The sequence below is a fragment of the Nyctereutes procyonoides genome, unplaced genomic scaffold, assembly GCF_905146905.1.
Source record: "Nyctereutes procyonoides isolate TBG_1078 unplaced genomic scaffold, NYPRO_anot_genome, whole genome shotgun sequence".
Classification (NCBI taxonomy): Eukaryota; Metazoa; Chordata; class Mammalia; order Carnivora; family Canidae; genus Nyctereutes; species Nyctereutes procyonoides.
The window spans coordinates 2,767,977-2,792,408 of record NW_026575156.1 but is presented as its reverse complement, the minus strand read 5'-3'; the positions used below and the strand labels follow the sequence as shown (position 1 = coordinate 2,792,408).

Genomic DNA, 24,432 nt, shown 5'->3' with positions numbered 1-24,432 from the left:
ATGTTGAAATTTGACTTCCAAGAGGACTGAAAGAATGGGATATGGGATGGTTCTACTGGAGGATTCTAAACCAGAAAACATGAAAGCCTAAAATAACACAATGAAGAGAGATAAAGGGACAGAAGAGATTAAATATTTGCATGGAAAAAAATCAAAAGAATTTGATTTGAGGAAGTAACAGTTGAATGGGAGAGGTATCCACTGATATGGGAAGCAAAGGCAAAAGAAAAATTAAATTTCCTTATGACTTATAGCCCACTGACAAGTCCTTGAAACAGGCAGAGTGACTTTCCTCTAGGAACTCAGATGCCTCGATGTTGGTACTTTGCTAAAGGCAAAAGGCAATCTTAGCTTAATATTATCCCAACCCCAGAGGATCCTGTACATCTACTTTAACATATAAAAATTCCTTTGGAAATTTCTTTTATTTCTAACACCCAAGATATATGTTAGCAATCATCCCCCAAGCATATGGTCCACTGATATACAACTGAAAGGTCTCATGACTAAGGTTTTATTAGACAGTAATAAGCAAGCAGAGACTCACTTGCTCCAGGGCCCACAGTTCTGGTGGATCAGTGCCTGGGATCAGCATGCAGCAGTCATGCTGATTTCAACAACAGTTTTGGGAGTCATTATAATGGTGGCCCAACCTGAAGCCTGCTTTTCCAGATCTTCCAACATTTTTGTGTTTACCAATTTCCATGTATTACTTTTTGCTTAAAGTGTATAATATGCTTTTTGTTGCCTTCAAATAACTTTTACCTGACACACATTGCTTAGTTTATCAATAGAGCAAAATTATGGAAATACATTACATTTATACATGTGTATTAGTATATTTTAGAATATTAAAATATATATGAAATATACCTAGTATAAATCTTTTTTATCTCCACAAAACTTAAGAAGTTCTGACATTTAATGAGACCTTGAGAAGGCAAGGAGAAGATATTTGTACCCAGTCTGGTATCTAATCTATAAATATTCATATTTTTATTAATAACTGTAAAACAGATTGAGCTAAAAGTATACATATTATTATGAACAATTATACCTTACTTTTATGCACCTTTTGCATTAGATCAATTTAACTGTTTCTTTTTTTAAATCTATAATCTATATATTTCTCACTATGGAATAGACGTTAAAGTTGTGCTGGAATTTGACAGGGAAATATTAACTTCATATGCACATACTCTGGAACTAATGGTTTACACTGTGTTCTAAATTTGACACATTAGACTATGAAGAACCTTTGTTTCCATTGTCACTTTATTCATCATATAAATACGGTATCTTGACAGTTGCTGGAGGCATATGCAAGGCCCCGGACTGTCTTGATTAAATGCTAATGAGTAATTTTGCCTAGAAACTTCTGTCAGGATAGACTGGTTTGAAAGGTATATTTTGCTAAAATGTTTCATTGAATACTCTCAGTCCCTTCTTACAAGAGCGGTGTCCACTCTATGGTATGTTTGTTTCTTTTTTTCCCCTTGCTTTTGCAATCATGAAATTCAGCTTTAAAGACTATAATTCAATTTGAAAAATCTTCCCACCTGGCAAAGAAGCAAATGAGAGATTCCTTGGGTTGTACATAACTTCACAACTAATTTTGAGATGAGAGAGAAACATATCCTGATTAGTTTTAGAACTACTAACAAGAAAATTAGAGACACAACAATGGATTTTATAGGAACTTGAAATAGAAGCTATTTCTTGTTAATGATGGTCTTTGGTGCTCAGTGCTTCAGATGCAAGGTTGAGCATAACAAGGTGATTTAATAGGGCTGATAAGTTGCATGCACATGCAGACACACACAGAAAACAAAGTGGCATCTAGGAAGCTCAGTTTTCTGTCTGAATGAAAATTGTCTTTTATATTAAAATTACATTGACTAAGTTTTATGAAATTCCAAGTTATTTTAAAATTTTATTTATTCATGAGAGGCACAGAGAGAGACAGAGATATAGGCAGAGGGAGAAGCAGGCTCCATGCAAGGAGCCTGATGTGGGACTCAGTCTCAGATCCTGGGATCATGCCCTGAGCCAAAGGCAGGAGCTCAATCGCTGAGCCCCACAAGCATCCCGAAATTCCGAGTTTTAATCATGCTGGGAAATATTGCTTAAAAATATTATACTGAAAGGGATATAAACCTTAGTAAGTGAAGACACTGTAAAACCTGTGTCAGATAACTGGAGCCACATTTAACATTTTTAAAGTTTATTTTTTTCTCAAGTTTGGGTATGGGATCAGAGAGTTCTTAAACGTGGGGTAGCAGAGCAGCAGATAGCAGTTTATTGGAAATGGGATTGTTTATTTAAAGGAAGAGCTATTGGCACCAGCCTTTGCTTATCCTTTGCTGCATTTCATCCTCAAACTAGTTGTGAATGAACAAATGGTAGGTGAAGACATGTCATTGTAACATAGGCCCCATTGGAATATGTCTATGTCCAAACCAGGATTGAAACAGTCTCCATTCTAAGAACTACAACAGAGGAATGTAAAAAGAAGAAAAATGCAGAGAAGAGTAGGTACTGGTGTGTGTGTGTGTGTGTGTGTGTGTGTGTGTGTGTGTGTAAGGGGACAATGGGTGTGAGGAGAAGTCAGGGTGATTCCACCATATGCTACTGCGATCAAATACTCACCAGAAGGCACTGAATATCTTCACTATGATGAGACTAAAACTCTTCTCAGCTCTCATGATGCATCAATGAGATATTATACTGGTCAAGTAGTCTCAATCTCAAGAACTAAGATGACCTTCTCTGGTTTTTGTTTGTTTTTTTTTTTTGTTGTTGTTTTTTTTTTTTTTTTTGTCTTTCTAGCATGTTCATATGAAATAATGTAACCATCACTGTTAAGCCATCACTAAAGTGAAGGACACTAATCGAGCAGCCTTATTATTATTGAATACTAGTTAGAATCTGATTAGAAACAATTAAATAAGAGCACACATGGCATTTTCTTACCAAAATCATGAACAGAAGCCATTTCCAAAATAGAGCAATATAAAGGTCACATATCCTCTAAAATAAGAATGCATAATTTAAATATGCCTAGGAGCAGCTGGAACTTACCCTCTAGCTATATAAACATATTTTTATTTTAATATTTACTCAAGTATTCATTATACGTAGTTAATTTTCCATTTGCTTCCTCCCTCAAATTGCCCACACCATGCCTGAAAACACTGTATGGTTCTCTTTTGAAGAGTAATTCAGATTTATGAAACTTTTACTACTGAAAGTAAAGAGAAAAGTGATTACCAAAAGATGACACTTTCATATTTTTTCAATTTTTATGTGGATTTCTATATTAATTGAGTTCCCAAGTGGATAGATATGCTACTAGGTAATAAATGCTTTGTGTCAACAATTATTCTAAAGGACTTATTATATTTCATGTTTTCTTTAATATTTTGTCACTGAATAATTTCATCCTATTAGAAAAAAGTTTACAAATATCACACCAAGTGAAATTGTAAGTAGATAGGTTTACAGTGCATGCATACATTTAAACTGAGAATGAAAGGAAAAACTCAGCACAAAAAATGAACAATGACCTAAGAAAGCAATAGAACTGACCCTTATTGTGCATTTACTATGAGCCATATTGTATGTGGTGCAATTTCCACAAGATTATCCTATTTAATCCTCAAAGAACTTCTAGATCAGCTTGAATTCTCACATTTTAAGAAGATGAAGAAACTGGAATTTGGAGAGTCCAATATGTCCATGATCACACAGGTGAAATAAAGGGCAATAGTGATTATTCTGCTCACCATTATCTGCTTTCCTTGCTGTGGGCCCTGGGAAGTTCCAAGCCCTCCTGCAGGTACACAGAGGCCATGTGACTATTCTGACTAATGGGTTGTGAGGCAACGTTACACGTGTCACTTCTGGTGCCAGTCAGTTAGGAGCCTTTGGGAGTTATCCACATTTTTGCTCACCAATGATGCAGCCCTTGACTGCATGTGGCAGAGCTGTGAAGATGGAACTGGCCTCTGTCCCTAAGCATAGCAGACTCCTGTATGCAGCCAGCAACTGGTGCTGGACAGAGAAAGAGAAATCAAATACCTGTTAAGCCACTAGAACTATATTGGCTAGAATATACGGAGGAAAGTAGCATCTTTTCCTGGTATTATTAAATACAAGGAGAAAAAACATCTTCCAGAGCAAGTATATTTTAAAGGCACTGCTGTTCATGCTGCATTGAATAATAGGGTAGCAGCTAACTGCCTAACAGCTAACTGCCTATTCATGAAGTTTAAATGAATTAAAATGACAAAATTTAAGTTTTAATTACCCGTATTAGTTACAATGCAAGTATTCAGCGGTGGCACATGGCTAGTGGTTCCTGTGTTAGACAGCAAGAACATTTCCAACATCACAGATGATATCAAACAGTATGAGGGATGGATTCCCTCTTTATTCTGTATAGAGAGGTGGCTTCTGAAATTCTTCTGAGTCATAAATACTTTGAGAAAAAACTATATACTGTTGCTAAAAACAAAGTTATTTGGGGGAAAAATAAAAAAGATAGTCATGGGTTTTCCTTCCAGAAATTATCTTTGCCTTTCTGAAAATATAAACATGTATTTAAAAATTGAGTATCCTGATATGATATCTAATTGTAATGGGAAATGTTATAAAACATAGAGCCTCCCAAGTAATGTGAAACTACTAGATTAATATTTGTTTTTTTCTATGGACCCATATATAGATGCACACATTCTACTTCTCTGTCCATCAGCATCCATAATAGAATTTCACTGCATGCAGAAAGAAAACATTATAAGCAGACATAGCTCTTTTTAATTAAAGTAAAATCTCAGAAGATTTATTTCTTATTACTGCCCCTAAACCAAAGTGTGGGGCTTTTTTTTTTCATGTGAAAGAAAAGGAGAAAAATAAATTGAACATGAGAAAGGGGTTAACATAAATGGAGAATGAGAAACTATCTTTTTTTTTATTGGAGTTCAATTTGCCAACATATAGCAAAACACCCAGTGCTCATCCCATCAAGTGCCCCTCTCAGTGCCCATCACCCAGTCACCCCAACCCCCTGCCCACCTCCCTTTCCACCACCCCTTGTTCATTTCCCAGAGTTAGGTGGAGAATGAGAAACTTTCTGAACCAAAGCCAACTAAGGCATAAATATATCTGTAACATCAAAGCATTATTTCTTCAAAGAGTCAAGCATTTTTTTTAATTTTATTTATTTATTCATGAGAGAGACAGAGGCAGAGATGGAGGCAGAGGGGGAAGCAAACTCCCTATGGGAAGCCTGATGTGGGACTTGATCCAAGGACCCCAGGATTATGACCTCAGCTGAAGGTAGATGCTCAACTTAATGAGCCACCAATAGGTGTCCCAAAGAGTCAAGCATTTAAATTTTCTTTTTTTATCCAACTCTCCAGTAACAAACTAAGAAATAAACTTTAATAATTAGTACTTTAAAAAAGTCTCTGGAACAAATTTCTCAATGTTCCAGTTTTGCTTTAAGTTTTAGCCTTCTCTATCCTTATCAAGAAAAAAAATGGACTATTATGAAATCCTCTTAAGTAACGCCTGGAGAAAAACCAGCAGCTCTTTCCTTCTCAATCCATAAGAGTGGAAAGGTGAAAAAAAATGACCACATGGCCCACAGATTCCACTTTTGTTCGGTAGTCAAATGCACCCTCTAGTACCATACATGGCAGGCTCCAGTGTTGACTCCTGATCAGTGACATACCAAGAGAGAGAGGCCATGGCAACAATCTGCCCTGTCTTGAGGAGCATTTTTTGACTGCCAGTCTCTTGTTTCTCTCCTCAGCAATGGTGAGGTGGATACCTCTTCCACTGGGAAGAGATATTCATGGTTTGTTTCCTTTACCAATAAAAAAAAAAGGTGGAGGGGATCCCTGGGTGGCGCAGTGGTTTGGTGCCTGCCTTTGGCCCAGGGCGCGATCCTGGAGACCCGGGATCAAATCCCACATCGGGCTCCCAGTGCATGGAGCCTGCTTCTCCCTCTGCCTTTGTCTCTGCCTCTCTCTCTCTCTCTCTCTCTGTGTGTGTGTGTGTGTGTGTGACTATCATAAATTAAAAAAAAAAAAAAAGGTGGAGAGCCAGGTGGCAAAGCTGTTGCCATTGTATCTTTCATGTGAACTACATCAAAAGAAAAATGGTATCTCTCTTTGTTGGTGATCACACCAGTTCTTCCCAGGTTAGCACTTCTAGTCACCATCCACAGATTACCATATTTGATGAAATCAGTAATCTTTCCAGTCTCCAAATCAATCTGAATGGTGTCATTCACCTTGATGAGGGGATCTGGATAGTGGGTGGAGTGAGCATCCTGTGTCACCAAGTGAGGGATTCCTTTTGTCCCCACAAAGATCTTTCTCACTTTCTATAACTTATACTTGGCCTCTTTAGGTGTAAGCCAATTAACAGCAAAGAGACCCTGGGTGTCATAGATCAGATGGAAATTCTCCTCAGGCTTGTCAGTGCTGATAACATTCATAAAGCCAGCAAGGTAGGTTATATCAGTTTGGACCTTGCCATCACTCTTGATGAAACACTGAATACAGATCTTCTTTATTTCATCTCCTGTTAGGGCATACTTAAGTCTATTTCTCAGGAAAATGATGAGAAGGAGACCTTCTCTTAGCTTCTGGGGGCAAGTAGATGGATGACAGGCAAACATAACTAGTCAGTTTAATCGGTGTCCAATGGAGCTGCTACATGCTTTAGATGCTTCTTGGGACCATGAGCTATGGCTACACTAGGCACTAAAAGATTACTGGTTTTGGGTTTTTTTTTTTTAATTCTCCAAAGAAAACTTGTCCTTAATGGCCTGTATCACTCTTAAAGACCCATACATATCTTGGTAGCCTCTCAAACTGGTCACATGGACATGCTAGTGACAGAATTTTGGGACTTTGTCTTATCTACAGTGTGAGGAGGTCAAATATTTACTTTCTTCTGGCAAATCTGTGCTCCTATGAAAAGTTAGCAGCATTCTTCTGTTATAGTAGGATTTCACTTTTCTCAGGTTATATTGCAGAATAGCTTCTTTCCTTTTTTAATTGGCTGTCGATTTAGTCTCAAATACCCTATGAAATATTTTAATTTGTTATCTCTATTCAATACTTTTAGTTGTTTTGTTGTGTAGATTTGAATTATCCTAATACTCTTTAGAGCATAATTGGCACAAACTATGCCAGCAAAAGTTAGGATACATTGTTTTGAGTCAGTGCCAATCAAATTTAAAGGAATGGATTTTCTAATTTTAAGAAAAATGGTTCACAGCAGGCTAAAGGTGAGATAAAAACAAAACTAAACTAAAACCTTTGAAGCCCTAACATTTATCCTGAGGCTATGTAAGAACACCCATGTTAGATAGCTTTAGGAAAAAAATAAATTAATATCCACATTCAAACAGAATATATGCTGTGATTCAGAAAAGATGGGATTTTATTCAAGTCAATTGCTTTCCAGGAGGAAAAAAAAAATTAGAAGAAAAACTAATGAAGGAAAATATATAACAGTAATGTAATTTATGGTGAAAAGGTCAGGGTTGAGAATGCTCACTTATTTTCCATTAAATACCAAATATCAAACTGACTGCCATTGAGATCAAATATCTCATAATTTTCCTCTGCCTTTGCTACCACTATACCTCTATACCATTGCCTCTATACCATTTCAGTCACCATAGCGGGTCCCAATCTAATGGTGCTAAACACAAAGAAAAGTTCATTTAAACACTAATGGAAGTACATACTGATTGATATCGAGTAAAGGAGACATTGAATAAAGGAGAATAACTCAACTTCATGTTGCATTCTTTGAGGATGGAATAGATGAGTACAATAAGTGCAATGAGTACATGCTACACAACATGGCACAATGAATGAATGATCTAAAGTTTGTGATAAGCCAACATCGTCTTCCGAATTTCAAGCTTTTTCTCCCCTCTCTTTCTACTACTCTCTGTTAGGAATTCTCAGTCCTGTTAATTATAGCACATCTATAAAGTATAGAAATTTCTATGAGTTTTTTTTTTTTTTGATCTCAGGACTTTCTTTGGGATTCTACTCAAAGGGGCCATACATCCAAACACTGTAGGTCTAAAAGAGAAATACATTACTGAGCATTGCTGAATTAAATATTTTTTTCTTTTAATTTTGAGAGTTTATCACAGACGTACTTCGTGGCACTTGGAAGGATTTGGGTCAATTTTATCTTGGAATTTAATATAATATTTTCAAATGTCTTGTGGCTCGTGCATAATGCTGAGCTACGTTTATCAAAGTAGTGAAATAGTGTTACTGAGGCTATACCAAATAAGTACAGCAGAAACTGATCAGCAGTGATGGGGAGAATAAAAAGTGGAATCAGATAGAGCTGATACTGAATGCTAGTCTTGTAGATTATAACCGTGTGGTGGAATGTTGTTACAAATTGAACTTATCCAAATCTTTATTTAAGAATCTATATAAAGTGAAGTTGTCACGTATCATGGGATTCTACTGAAGACTTAACTTATTAAGGCACAAAAATACTTCTTACAGGTTTCTAAAGGCTCTACAAAGGTCTAGCATAATTTAGTCATGGGATTTAAATTGTATGATGGTCTTGAAAAAATCAGCATCAAAATATTCTAGATGTAAACTTCATAAGCAAACATTGCCATGTGATTTTTGCATTTACTTACTTGCTTTTGTATATGAGCTTCTCTGTAACAAGTAAAAGTAAAATTAATTTATGGTTCAGAGTTCAAGATTTCACTGTGGTTTAAATTGAGGGAAAAATGTGAAAGAAGTAGGGGATTTAAGTTGTCCTAAAGGGTAAACTAGTACGGATATACTGAACTAAAACAGAACAAAACAAACTGAACAAACATACAAACAAACAAAAACAGGCCACCCAAACTGGATAGTTCAAGTAGAATATTATCTGACTATGGTCCTTTACTTACTAACTTATAACTGTTCTTTAGAACTGGTATTAATTTAAAATCATCATATTTGGTGAGTGCATTATTGAAATAATTGATCCCATAAAATATGAAGAATTGATAAAAAACACTAATTTTTAAAGGATATATAATCATAGAAATAATAGAAACATCTCAAAGGGGAATATATTATGTTCTGAATAGCAGTGATCAAGGAAAGAAGGAAAATTCAAAAGATGCATTTTACAGCCAAACCCAACATCAACATTACAATTTCAATAAATCAATAGTACACATCACATAAATGTAGTAGTGCTAATTCAAATTTTATTAAGAATGTGATTTTGTTTTTAATTAATGCATTTGTTTGGTTTTACATGTGGTTAAGATCCTTAAGCCTATGGAGTTTTTTTATCTATTTTGTATCTATGTATATTTCATTGTGTAAAAATTTAACTTAAATATTGTCAAGATTCTGGTATACAGAAAAATCACTTTCTAAACCAATAATTGAAACAACTACGCAAACCCATAATCTATTTCTAACGCATTAAAAACTATGGAATGTGAGGATTTTAATTGTGCATGTCTGTTAGTTTTTGCTTAGATTGGTAAGATTGATCTCTCTTTCAATAATGTTTTTCTCATCCTCCATTTCTGTGGTATATATAGACCATTTTTATTTCAAGGATTCCAAACCCACAAGATAGAAAAATCTACAATCAAGTATAGCAAGCAAGAAAAAGAAGCTTTTTTTTAAGAATAAAAAATAAACATTTATAACACCTTACCTTTTAAATAATTCAAAAGAGAAACAAAAGGATGTTGCATAACAACAATATTTTTATTGCACAGCATAAAAAATATTTTTATTGCATATTCTGCTTGTAAGAAGACAAAGCAACAGGGCTTCTCTGGCAATTTTAGTGTGAAATCACACATAATTGAGGAAAGGTACATTGACAGGAAGAAATGAAGATTCTGAGGGAGAAAAAAAGAAAGGTGTTGGAAACAGAGAGAACAGAGAGCAGAGGATGTGCCAAAATTTGCTAGATAAGAAGGAATTAGAGGGATAAAAAAGAAGGAATTAGAGGACAGAGAGGCACATGGGCGAGGTGATGCTAGGAGGGAAGCCAGGCCAAACAGGGAGGAAGAGATCATTCATTCTTCATTCATTCATTCATTCATTCATTCAGACAGTCAGTCACATAGCTAATGAAACAAACATTCCTTTACCAAGAATATAATTGAGTTCTGGTTATGTGCCAGGCTCTGAGTTAGAATCTGAGTATGTTGTAGCAAATAAAATGAACACTTTAGTCACGGCTTAATAAAAGAGATAGTCAATCAAATGAACAAAGTTAAATACATCATTAATTCTACTCATTATATAAAAAGGGGACATTAATTTTCCTGTAACTCCTGCTTATTTAAGACACTATTGTGCCATGAGGCAAGAGAAGAATATATAGAAATTTATGACTGCATAGTTTGTCTAAAGTAATCTAGCAAGCACACAAATGGAGCAGTTTATTATTCTTCACAGTCACATTTTTTTTTTTTTAGCTTGTGTTCAGTTTGGGACAGAATCAGATGAGTTAATAATTTAGTTGGAAGTACGCTGTATGTCACATGATATTCCCTTGAATTGTTTTTTGAATCATTCATTAATTGCAAAACTGAGCTTTATGCAAAAAGCATAGAATGACCGTTTTTATTTTAAAATGCCAAAACCCAGGGATCCCTGGGTGGCTCAGTGGTTTGGCGCCTGCCTTTGGCCCCGGGCATGATCCTGGAGTCCCGGGATCCAGTCCCGCGTTGGGCTCCCAGCATGGAGTTGCTTCTCCCTCCTCCTGTGTCTCTGCCTCTCTCTCTCTCTATCATGAATAAATAAATAAATAAATCTTAAAATAAAATAAAATAAAATAAAATGTCAAAACCCATAATTGAACTGGAATTTTATTTTTGTCTTTGAGACTGCTAATTCAGGCCAACATTTCTAAAAATCTTATTGGGGATTAGTAATAATTTAGTTTTGTGGTCATTTTTAAATTCAAATTAAATAAAGCATTATGATCTAGCTCGATATTTGTGGAAATGTTATCCAATAAAAAACTCAGGATGAACAATGCATATGTAGAGTTTACCCTTGTACAGCATAGGGGCAAAGAACATGGCTCCCCCATGCAGTCAGAAATCTGCATATAACTTCTGACTCTCCAAAATCTATTAATAGCTTCTGTTGAACAGAAGCTTTACCAATAACACAGTCGATTAACACATATTTTGTATGTTGTATGTATTATATACTATGTTCTTATAATAAAGTAAGCTAGAGAAAAGAAAATATTATTAGGATAATTCATAAGGAAGAGAAAATATATTTACAGAATTGTTTTATATTTACAGGAATAAATCTGCACATAAGTAGACTCATGCCATTCAAACTGGTGTTGGTCAAGGGTCAACTGTATTTAATGCTACAGAACTATAAACTTGAAATAATTTAAATAATAAATTTAATATTATTTAATTTTGTCACAATAAAAAAAGAAAGAAATCCTAAGAACGTGTGAAAAAAAAATAAGAGAGGAGTTCCTCCACTGTTTCTTGATCTCAGCTTTCTTACCTAATCCCTTAGAGCCATGGCCCTCAACCTCTTTTGTTCATGGGACACATTGAGAAACTCATCAAATGATGGTTTCTTTGTGTACATAAGGAAACATGCACAATGGATTTGAATAATTTTGTAGGTTTCAAAGACAGCCTTTAGTCTATCTTTGATCCTTAGAAAGGATTTGACCTCCAGAATAGTCTTGGAATCATTTTTAAATCATTGACTCATTAAAGAAAGATTTCTTGTAAAAAATAAATCATCAATCAAAGAAACTCTAATGAATGAACAACTTTTCTTCCTTCTCGTCCAGTTCAGTCTGTTGAGAAATTGGAACGAGGAAAATAAAATAGAGGCATGGAGAGGTACTGTGGGAGAAGAGAAAGGAGTAGCTAAGTCAGGACAGGAAGTGCATAGATACTAAGACATGAGCTGGACATAAAGAATGGAAAAGAGCTTTACAGATTGAGAAGAAAGGAAGAACATTTTAGATAGAAGAATCACTGCGGGCAAGGTCTTGAGAGGGTCTGTGGGTAGGCAAAAAGAATAGAGATCCAATTATGAAAAAAACATGTAGAGATCAGGACAGTGGGTAAAGAAGAAGCTGGGAGATTAGGTTTTAACAATTTGTATGTGTCAGGCTGTGGTGTACAGGACTGATGGGGGAGGGGGAAGGCACAAAATAGGACTGAAATGGACAAGCTGAACAAGGAAGGTTATTGTCCTTGGCATGGAATTGAATCTCTTCCAAATGAGCTCACTGCTGGCAATAGAAATAATATACTTGATTAGCTACTGAGCACAACTTCAGGAAAACCACAATGGAAAATGTGAGTGTGATCACTTAGTTCCTCCATGGAATAAGAGGCTGTCACCGGGTTTGCCACCTCTCTGGCTTTGTAACAGTATGAAGACACGAGAACACGTCAGGTTCCATTGATGACCTACCTAATAATCTACAAGCGATATCCATTTGAAATCATATAACTGGAGCCAGAAAACAGCTATTTGATAGTTTTTTAAAAAGTATTTTTGGTTTGCAAATCTGGAAAGGCTAAGAATTTAAACAGCATAATTATCTTTTAAATGCTTCAATTTTGATATAATGTATGCTGTCGAGGTAAAATTTTTATGGTCCTTAATATAACTATACTCTCCCTCAACCTCATTCCCATCTTAGGATGTCCTCTATTTAGAGTAAAATTTTGAATAGCAAAACCTTAATGACTCATTCATGTTCATGTCATTTACAGCCATTACAGCATAGGTCACTCACAGCTTCTGTTATTATCAGAACATTAAAAACCCTGCCGGGGCTTTTCATTGTTATTTGTTTGACATCCACTTATTATTTACCATTGGGAACATCACAGATGGCCCAATTTCCTTCTGACCCTCTTAATGAAGAGTGATCATTATTTTTATGGGTCCTCCTAGGGTACCCTATCTGTAAGTAAATAGCTAGTGGGAAGAAATAAATTATATTCCAAGTTATTACCAATTGACCACACCTCACAAAGAAACCTGTGCAGTTAAACTGGACCCCAATTTTTGAACTTCAATCTTCTGGGAAAGATGTAGATACAGATAAGGAGTTAAATAAAAGTGAAAGAACATTGTAATTATTGCATTACTTAGGAATACTATTAGGATACATACAGAAAGACCTTACTCAAACTGATTTAAGTTAGGGAATGTATTAACTTCTCTAACTGAAAATTCCAGAGGAATGCACAGCTTTGACACAACTTCTTTTAAAGGTTATATATTTATTTATTTGAGAGCAATAGAGATGGAGAGAGTGGGGAGAAGGGGCAAAGGAAGAAGGAGACAGAGAATCTCAAACAAATTCTCTGCTGAGCATGGAGCCAGACATGGAGCTCCATCTCAGGACCTTAAGATTGTGACCTGAGCCAAAATCAAGGGTCGGATGTTCAACCAACTGAGCCACCCAGGTGCTCCAACACAACTTCTTTTAGAGTTCAATTAATGTCATTAAATTTAGTTTCTCTCCACCAATTGATTCTGTTTCTTTAAGTTACCTTTTTCAGATAAAAACCACATGCGATTTCAAGATTGCCACTCAACTTTTGGTATTAACATCCTCATCTAATAGGAAACTGTATTTACCCTGATATTCCCTGCCAAAATCCAAGTATATCTCTGCGTGGGATTGCATCTTTTGCTCGGCCTTGAATACAGAGCGACATTCTGATAGTGTGAAAAATGTTTTACTATGGCTCACACAGTCCATATGTGCTAAAAGAATAGAAAATGGAAAAGAAACCAGTTAGTTAAAGCAACAAATTACCACAACAATGATAAGGCAATAATAAGATAGAGTTAAAAAATAACCTAGATATGATTGATATCAGTAGTGGATAGTTTAGTCATCAAAATAAATTAAAGCTAATGCCCTTAAAATTATAAAACTATATATAAATATATATATATACATATATATATATATATTTTAAAACAGTAAATCTTATAAAAGTATATATTTTTCACTACTATATTCATGTTTTCAGGCTCAAGACAATTCTTAAAGCATAATGTTCTCAAAAGTATCTTTCTTTCCTAAAATATAGCACCATCAACATTCTACTTTCCATTGTTGCTTTTGTAAAGCAAATATTTAAAGATACTTGGAAAATAATCTGTTGTCACAATTGCTTTTTTTAAAAACAGTTTTTCCTTCAATTTTATATGCTTGTATCAACAGTAATTTTTTTAGACATTCATAGCATATTATAACAGGTTATCTTCTTTCCCTAAAGCACACCCAAAATACATCTTCTTAGATTTCCATTTTTGCTTCCTTTAGAGGGGCTTACAGTCAAAACAAGATGGTATAGACTCATTTCTCCCTATTCTTTCCTGTTCCTATGCACAAAGTACAACTATAAACCCTGGTAATAACATAAGAGACAACCAACAGAGCACTGACAGATAGAAAGAAGAGAGTGGGTTAGAGAAGCCAAGATCTGAAGAACAACACAGAGGTAGTTTGGCTGCACCCTCACAACAACACAGACATAGAGACCACCCAGATCCCATGCCTTCAGAAGGCATGTCCAGGGAGGTTGATTTCTTTCTTGAATCAGAATCCCTCTGACAGCATCAGGGCTAAGGAGGTCAATTGGGAACCCCATAATGACAAGCAGCCAGCAGGGGAAGCATTCTTCTTTCCTGCCAAATAGAAGACAACCCTCTTAGCAGCCTCTTTGTCTATGTGGGCCTGATATCTCTTTTTCCTGCCCAGAGACTCTGGCTGGCTTGGGGTAGAAAGAAGAGAGATTTTTAGTGGAACCCCACCAAATCCTCCTCTAATCTCCCAATCCAGGGACACCCTACTGCCACCTGAGGCAGCATGATCAAGGGAAGGGAGAGTGCAAGTTGCAACAGATAAACCAAGTCAACCAAGACAATTGCAAAGATCTGAGAAGTCCACTGACAGCCTACAAAAGTCAACTAAATCTTGGGGCTTAAACCTAAACAAGGTGCCCACTGTTGAAAAGAATAAACAAAGGTAAAAACAATGAAGTAGGGGTACCTGGGTTAAGCCTCTGACTTTTGGTTTAGCTGGGGTAGGGATCTCAGAGTTGTGTGATCAGGCCTGCAAGGACTCTGCTCAGCCAGGAGTCTGCTTCTCCCTCCATCTCCCTCTGCTCATGCTCATATTCTATTTCTCTCTCTCTCTCCCTCTCTTTTCATATCTATATCTATCTATCTATCAAGATGGAGATATATATATATATATATATATATATATATATATATATCCCAGAATCTCCTAATTGTGGGGACATAAAACTTCCCCAATTTCTCAGTATTCCTATAAAAAGGTCATAGTTTCCAAAGACTCTTTATATACCATGTGAATTAGATCTGCAGCCTTCTATCTACTTGATTGTTCTAATGTGAAATAAGAGTAAAATTTCTCCTAAGAGAACCAGATGATTCTACTCCTGCTAAGTTTCTCAGTAAGCTACAAATGAGCCCTGAGCACATGGAGTTATTTTCCTCAATATTTACATTTCAAGAAAGAATTCTTTGGACCTGGACCTTGAAAAGAGTTCTTCCTTATAGTGTAGGGCTATCTGGCACCCATCAAACGTGTTATTTACATCACAAATGTCTGGAATAAAGATACATTTTCAGGAATACAGAGATATTGATCTCTTTCCCCTTTTTAGAAGCAGATAAAATTTTTTCTTCTCCCTCACCTATGACAAGTCAAGCCACTCACAAAGCAAAAAAAATCCTGTGGGCTATCATTTTGTTGGCCTAGGAGTAAGATAAAGTCCTTTAGGGGGACTAACCACTTCTTATTTACTATAAAGTGTTTAATAGGGAATCTTCCTCTAATTCAAGAATATCTTAGTATAAATTCAGTGTAAAATTATTAAAGATAAATATTAAAAATGTAATATTACACAATAGACAAAATGCCCAGGATTCTGTTGAAAATCACCCACCATACTAAGAACTAAGAAAATAATGGCTTACATAAGAGAAGCCAACTGATGCCAACACTGAAATGAATGATCTCACAAGGATCTTAAAGCACCTATCACAAAAATGCTTCTGTGATCAATTACAGATTCTTTTGAAGCAGATTTTAAAAAAAGAAAAGAAAATCCCAGCAAAGAACTAAGATTTGTAAAACAATCAAATACATATTGTAGAGCTTAAATTAGAATCAAATTGATATCATATAACTGAAAAATAGAGTAAAAGATACTTTTGAAAACCCACTAGACAGACTCAATAGTAGATATGACAAAGGATAGAATCAATAAGCTTAAAGTCCAAGCAATAAAATTTACCTAGTATGAACAACAGAGATAAAAAACATAGCTGAAAAAATATTGAACACAGCCACAGGGACCTATAAAACAATAAAAAATGATCCCACACAGGCATATTCAGAGTCCCACAGGAGAGGAGAAAGAGAGTAGAGCTAAAGGAGCATTTAAATAAATTATGGCTGAAAATCTGCCAATGTTGGCAAAATATGCAAACCTACAGATCCAAGAAACAGAGTGGATCCCTAACAGTTAAATCCAAAAAAAAAAAAAAATCATAATTAAATTTTGGGAAATTAAAGGCAAAAAAAATCTAAATGGAAATGAGGTTTCCACACTTTGTCCCAACTGGAAATATATCATTAGTAGATTGTTATAAATCAAATATGTATTTTGTATTATCCACTATAGCATCCACTCAGAAACTATACAATGAGATCCATCCAAAAACATTGTAAATAAAGTGAAAACTAAAAAAAATAATAAAGCAAAAACTTAAACATACTTTTGAAGTAGCCTGATCAAATTTTTTTTCTTAATTTTGACATCTCCCCCCCCCCTTTTTTTTTTTTTAGAAAGAACACACTTTATTGGAGAGAAAGTACTACATGTGAGCCATGGATGAAGGCAGGCAGCCTTGTGGGAATCCTACATGTCACTTCAAAAATGGACACAGCAGGTTCTGCTAAGAAAGAGCAACTGGAACATGGGTTCATCCAGGCAACTTTCCCAACCTCATCCCTCCAAGGGGTGGGGACACTCCCAAACATTTCCTTGAAGGCAACTGTGGTCGCTGGAAACAGAGCCCCTCAGGGGTGCCTTCTTGTTTTATGAATAAAGAACACTTTCTTTAGATTTTTTGAGGTGATTTGTTAATTTCATTCTACATTCTCTCCAAGCCACCAGACTAGTTTCTGTGCAGAACGCCTTGATATGGGCACTGGAGAGATTATCTTTAGCCACGATCAAGTTGTCCAGGGTTACATCATCAGCCAGCATCATTCTGCTGTTGTGGATCTGAAAAATGCACTTTTTCAATTTTCCATCAAAAATTCAAGGGAAATCAAATCTACCCATCAATGTGGCCTTCTCTGATGAAGTCTAGATCTTAAGTTTCTATTCGGTTTGTGGCCATGATAACTTTCATGTCATGACAAGTATACTCTGAAGGAAATTACCTTCACGTATTTCACTCATCCCCCTACCTATCTCCCCTCTGGTAACCACCAGTTTGTTCTCTATATTTAAGAATCTGTTTTTTGTGTGTCTCTGTTTTATTTTGATCCTTTGTTTTGTTTCTTAAATTCCACATATGAGTGAAATCATATGGCATTTGTTTATCTCTGATTTATTTCAGTTAGCATTATATTCTCTTAGAGCTCTTAGATCCATCTAAGCTGTTGCATATGGAAACATTTCATTCCTTTTTTATGGCTGAAGTAAGGTCCCATTATGCATATATACTACATCTTCTTTACTCATTCATCTGTCAATGGATACTTGGGTTATTTCCATAATTTGGCTATTATAATAAGGCAACAATAAACATGGAGGCACATATATCTTGTTGAATTAGCATTTTCATATTCTTTGGGTAAATATGCAGTAGTGGAATTACTGGATTGTATGGTACTTCTATTTTTGATTTTTAATTTTTTGAAGTAACTCTAGAGTTTTCCATAAGTGGGTATACCAGTTTGCATTCCAACCAACAGTGCACAAGTGTTTCTTTTTCTCTACCTCTTTGCCAAAACTTATTGTTTCTTGTGCTTTTGATTTTAACCATTCTGACAGGTGTGAGGTGATATATCATTATGATTTGGATTTGCATTTCTCTGACAGTAATGGTGAGCTTCTTTTCATGTGTGTGTTTGTTATCTGTATGTCTTCTTTTAAAAATGTCTGTCCATGTCTTCTGGCCATTTTTAAATTGGCTTATTTGTGTATTTTAGTATTGAATTGTGTAAGTTCTTTATATGTTTTGGATACTAACCCATTATTAGATATATATCATTTATAAATATCTTCTTTCATTCAGTAGGTTGTCTTTTGTTTTTCTGTGAAGAAGATTTTTATTTTGATGTAGTCCCAATAGTCTGCTTTTGCTTTTGTTGCGTTCGGAGCCATATATAGAAAAATATTGCTGTAGCCACTGTCAAAGAAAATATTATCTGTTGTCTCTTCTAAACTGTTTATGGTTTTGGGATGCCTGGGTTTATTTTTGTGCATATATGGTATAAGGAAATGGTCCAGTTTCATTCTTTTCATATTAATTGACCATCTCATTGGTTTATTTATGGGCTCTCTCTTCTGCTCCACTGAATCTGAGTGTCTACTTTTGTGCCAGTAATATACTGTTATGAAAACTGTAGCTTCATGGCATAGCTTAAAAACTGGGATTGTGATACCTTCAGGTTTGTTCCTTTCCAAGACTGCTTTGGCTATTTGGGGTCTTTTGTTGTTACATATATATTTTAGAATTATTTGTTTTAGTTCTATGAAAAATGCCATTGCTTTTTTTTATAAGGATTGAATTAAGTCTGTAGATTGCTTTGGGTATATGGATATTTTAATATTTGTTCTCCAAATCCATGAGCATGGAGTGCCTTCTCATTTGTTTATGTCAGTTTCTTTAATCAATGTTTTATAGTTTTCAGAGTATAAGACTTTCAACTCCAAGGTTCAGTTCATTCCAAGATAATTTACAATTTCTGGTGCAGTTGTAAATTAGACTGATTTCTTAATTTTTCTTTCTGCTACTGCATTATTAATGTACAGAAATGCAATGGATTTCTGTATATTGATTCTGTCCCCTGCAAATTTATTGAATTTATTAATCACTTTTAGTAATTTTTTGTGGAGTCTTTCAGATTTTCTATACATATTATCATGTCATCTGCAGATAGTGATAGCTTTACTTCTTCCTTACCTATTTGATGGCTTTTATTTATTTTTCTTGTCTGATTGCTGTGGCTAGCACATCTAGTACTATGCTAAATAAACACAATGAGGGAACATAGTAGTATTGTTCCTGATCTTAGGGGGAAAAACTTTCAGTTTTTCACCATTAAGTATGAGTTAGCTGTTAATTTTTTATATACAGACTTTATTATGTTGAAGAATGTTCCTTCTAAAGCCACTTTGTTGAGGGTTTTTATCATGAATTTTTATCATGTAATTGATGTCAAATGCTTCTTCTGCATCTATTGAAATGATCAAATGGTTTTTATCTTCTCTTGTTTATATGATGTATCACTTTGATTTCCAAAGATTAAACCACATTGGCATCCTAGAAATAAATTCCAGTTGATCATGGTGGGTTTTTTTAAATGTATTGCTGGATTCAGTTTGCTAATATTTTGTTGAGGATTTTTTGCATCTATGCTTATCAGAGATACTGGCCTGTAGTTCTCTTTTTTTGTGGTGTCTTTATCTGGTTTTGATATCAGGGTAGTGTTGGCTTTGTAGAATGAATTTGGAAGCTTTCCATCCTCTTCCAATTTCTGAAACAGTTTGAGAAGAATAGGTGTTAACTCTTCTTTACATGTTTAGCTAAATTCTGTTGTGAAACCATCTAACCCTGGACCTTTGTATTTTGGGCGTTTTGGATTACTGATTCAATTTCATTGCTGGTAATTGGTCTGTTCAAAGTTATTAATTTTTCCTGGTTCGTTTTGGGGGGTTACATGTTTCTAAGAATTTATCCATTTCTTCTAAGTTGTCCAATTTGTTGGCGTATAATTTTTCATAATATTCGCTTATAATCCTTTGTATTTCTGTGGTGTCAGTTGTTATTTCTCTTCTTTCCTTTCTTATTTTGATTTTTGAGTCCTCTTTCTTTCTTGCTGCATCTGGCTAACAGTTTATCAGTTTTGTTCTTTACAAAGAATCAGCTTCTGGTTCCATTGGTGTTCTCTTGTTTTTTGTTTGTTTGTTTGTTTTTCATTTATATTTTGTTTATTTCTGCTCTAATATTTACTATTTCCTTCTTTCTACTAGATTTGGATTTTGTTTGTTCTTTTTCCAGCTCTTTAGATGTAAGGTTGGGTTGTTTATTTGAGATTTTTCTTGATTCTTGAAGTAGGCCTATATTACTATAAACTTCTCTCTTAAAACCATTGTTGCTGAATCCCAAAGATTTTAGACTATTGTGTTTTCATTTTCATTTGTCTTCATGTACTTTTTTATTTCCTTTTTGATTTCTTTGTTGACCTATTTATTGTTTAGTAGCATGCTTTTTTTTCTTTCGTTTTTTTTTTTTTTTTTTTTTTTTTTTTAGTAGCATGCTTTTTAACCTCCATGCCTTTGTGTTCTTCCCAGATATTTTCTTGAGGTTGATTTCTGGTTTCATAGACTTGTGGTTGGAAAAAGTACATGAGATGACTTCATTTTTTAAAATTATTGACACTTGTTTTGTATCCTAATGTATGGTTTTGTTATACTATTTTTTAAGAGCAATTCTCAGCTCACAAAAAAAAAATGAGAAGATACACATATGTCCTGCTCCCACACATGCAGAGCCACCCCTATTATCAACAGCAGTCACCAGAGTGGTAATTTGTTCCAAAAATGAATCTACAGTTACACATCATAATCAACTAAAGTCCATAGTTCACCTTAGGGCTCACTTTTGATGTTGTATATTCTACAGAATTGGAAAAATATATAATGACATATGTCCATCATTATAGTACTATATGGGATATTTTCCATGCCCTCAAAATTCTCTGTGCTCTACCTATTCAACTCTCCCTCATTCCCATAGATGGCAGTCACTGACCTGTGTATTGTCTCCATAGTTTTGTCATTTACAGAATGTCATATTGTTGGAATCCTGCACTATGTAGCTTTCTTAGATTAGTTATTTTCACTGAGTAATATGATTTTTAGTTTCCTCCATCTATTTTATTCTCATGGCTTGATAGTTCATTTATTTTTGATGCTAAATAATATTCCATTGTCTGGATATGCCACAGTTTATCCATTCGCCTGTGAAAAAACATCTTGGTTGCTTCCAAGTTTTGTCATTTATGAATAAAGTCACCAAATAAACATAGATGTTTAGAGGTCTTTGTGTAGGTTTTTGTGCAAACATGTTTTCAACTTCTTTGAGTAAATACCTTGAAGCAGAGTTGTTGGATCATATGGTAAGAGCATGTTTAGTATTGTAAGAAAACACTAAACTGTCTTCCAAAGCGATTGTACAATTTTGCATTCCTATCAGTAACATATGAGAATTCTTCTTGCTCCACATCCTTACCAGTGTTTAATTTTATCAGTATCCTAGATTTATGGCCATTATAGGTGTGTAGTAATATTGTATTATTGTTTTGTTTTGCATTTTCCTGACATTATATGATGTGGAGCATCTCTTCATATGCTTATTAGCTATCTATATATCTTCTTTGGTGAGATATGTGTTAGCCTTTAGTCCATTTTTTAATGAAGTTGTTTGTTTTCTTATTGTTGAATTTTAAGAGTTTTCTGTATATTTTGAATAACAGTCCATTATCAGATGTGTATTTTGCAAATATTTTCTCCTAGTCTGTGGCTTCTTTTTTCATTTTTTCCATTCTTCTTTTCTCTTTCTTTCTTTCTTTCTTTCTTTCTTTCTTCCTTTGAGAGACAGAAAGCACATGTGAGTAGGAAGAGGGGAAGAAGGAAAGAATTCTTGAGAAGATTCCCCATTGAGCATGGAGCCTAATGTGAGGCTCAATCCCACAACCCGTGAAATCATCATGACTTGAACCAAAACCCAGAATTGGGTGCTTAACCAACTGAGCCACAAAGGTGCTCCTGTGGCATCTCTTCTTATTCTCTTGACATTGTCTTTCACAAAGCAAAAGTATTTAGCTTTAATTAAGTCCAGCTTATAAATTATTTCTTTCATGGATCATGTCTTTGGTGTCATATGTAAAACATCTTGCCATAACCAAGGTCATCTAAATTTCTCCTCTGTTATCTTCTAGGAGTTTTATAGTTGTGTATTTAACATTTAGGTCTATGACCTTTCATTCATTCATTCATTCATTCATCCATTCACTCATTCATTCTTAATGAACTGACAAAAGTAACTTATTTTACTTCTTTTTTTTCACCTTGAGTTTTAAGCAATGGTGCTTTATTCACAATAATCACTGCTAAATATAATTTTTAAGCTACACATCCTATTCACTTTAATTAAAACTTAATTTTCTATCATAGGTATATTAAAATATCTCCATAGGAACACCTGGGTAGCTCAGCGGTTTAGTGCCTGCCTTCAGCCTAGGGTGTGATCCTGGAGTCCCAGGATCGGGACTCCCTGCATGGAGCCTGCTTCTCCCTCTGCTTGTGTCTCTACCTCTCTGTGTGTGTCTCTCATTAATAAATAAATAAAATTAAAAAAAATAAAAAAATAGAAAATCTCCAAATTACAAAATAAATATTCAATTTCATTCAGAAAGAAATTCAGTTTTCATAACTGTCAGAATAAAATGAGACTTTTTCAGATGGGATATCAAAGAAAGTGAATATTAAAAAAACAAAGAAAGTGAATATAACAGCAAAATTATGATACATCTTTATAGTATATTTCATTAATCATTCACCAAGAAATTGAGGGGCACTTGATGAATAATATTTTGATATCTTTAGTGAAAAAAATGCATGTTCTTTTTTGAAGTTACAACTTGACCTCATCAATTGTTACACAGCACAGATTTTGTTATATTTTTATCAGAGTCATAAAAATGTATGTTCCATTTCGACAAACTTGTTGAGGCATGATTAGTAAAAAATAGAATGTACATGTGTATTTATGCAATATGGCCATTTTTGTCAAATGTATGTAACTGTGAAAGCATCAAAACAATTAAAATAATAAATACATGAATCATCTGCACAAATTTGTTCTGTACCCCTTTGAAATCTCTTCCTTCTGCTCCACTCCAGTTTCTCCACCCCCAGAAAATCACTGACATTTATTTCACTATGGATTAGGTTACATTTCATAAAATTTGTTTTGTTTTTGTTTCTTCTTGCTTTCTTTAATAAATGGAATCATAAAACCTGTTCTTGTTTCCAGATTTTTTTCACTCAAATTAATACTTTTGAGAATAATGTACATTGTGGCAATGGTTCACTTCTTTTTTAAACTCAGATATAAAGGACATATTGTGTAGGTATATAATATCTTAACTAGATATACTATATATAATACAGTATGGTTGACTATAACCACAATGCTGTGCATTAGATCTCCAGAACTTACTCATCTTCTGACTGCAAATTTATACCCATTAACAATATTTTCCCAATTTCCTCACTAGCTCTTCGTGACCACCATTATACTCTTCTTTTACACGGTATGGTTTTTGAGATTCCACATATAATTGATATCATACAGTATTTGTCTTTCTCTACCTGATTTATCTCACTTAGCATAGTGCCCTCAAGGTCCATGATGTTGTCACAAATGACAGAATGCTCTTCTTTCTTATGCTCTTCTTTCTTATGCTTATTTCTTATGAAATATATATATATTATGTATACTATATATATATTTAAACTATATATCATATATTCTTTGTCCATTTATCAATTGATGAGTGCTTAAGTAATTTCCATTCCAATTTTCATGATTTTGGATCATACAACTCAATAAACAGCAAACAATCTGATTAAAAAATGGGTAGAGGAACTGCATAGACATTTCTCCAAAAAAGATACACAAAGAGCCAATAGGTACATGAAAAGATGTTCAACATCACTAATCATCAGGGAAATGCAAGTCAAAACTACAATGAGATATCACCTCATATCTGTTAGAATGACTATCATCAAAAAGACAAGAGATAACAAATGTTGACAAGGAGTAAAGAAAAGGGAACCTTTGTGCACTGTTAGAATGTAAATTGATACAGCTCCTAAAGGTTCCTCAAGAAATGAAAATTTGAACTACTATGTGATCCAACAATTCCACTTCTGGGTACATATCCCAAGGAAATAAAAACATAGTATCCAGAAGATATCAGCACTACATATTTATTGCAGTATTATTCATATAGCTTACTTTTTTA

General features: G+C 34.5%; 1 pseudogene; it reads right to left on the bottom strand.

The window, feature by feature from the left end:
- Nucleotides 1-17,374, bottom strand: part of LOC129502278 (40S ribosomal protein S4, X isoform-like) — a 136,324-nt pseudogene extending 118,950 nt beyond the window's left edge.
- Nucleotides 17,375-24,432: the final 7,058 nt, after the last annotated feature.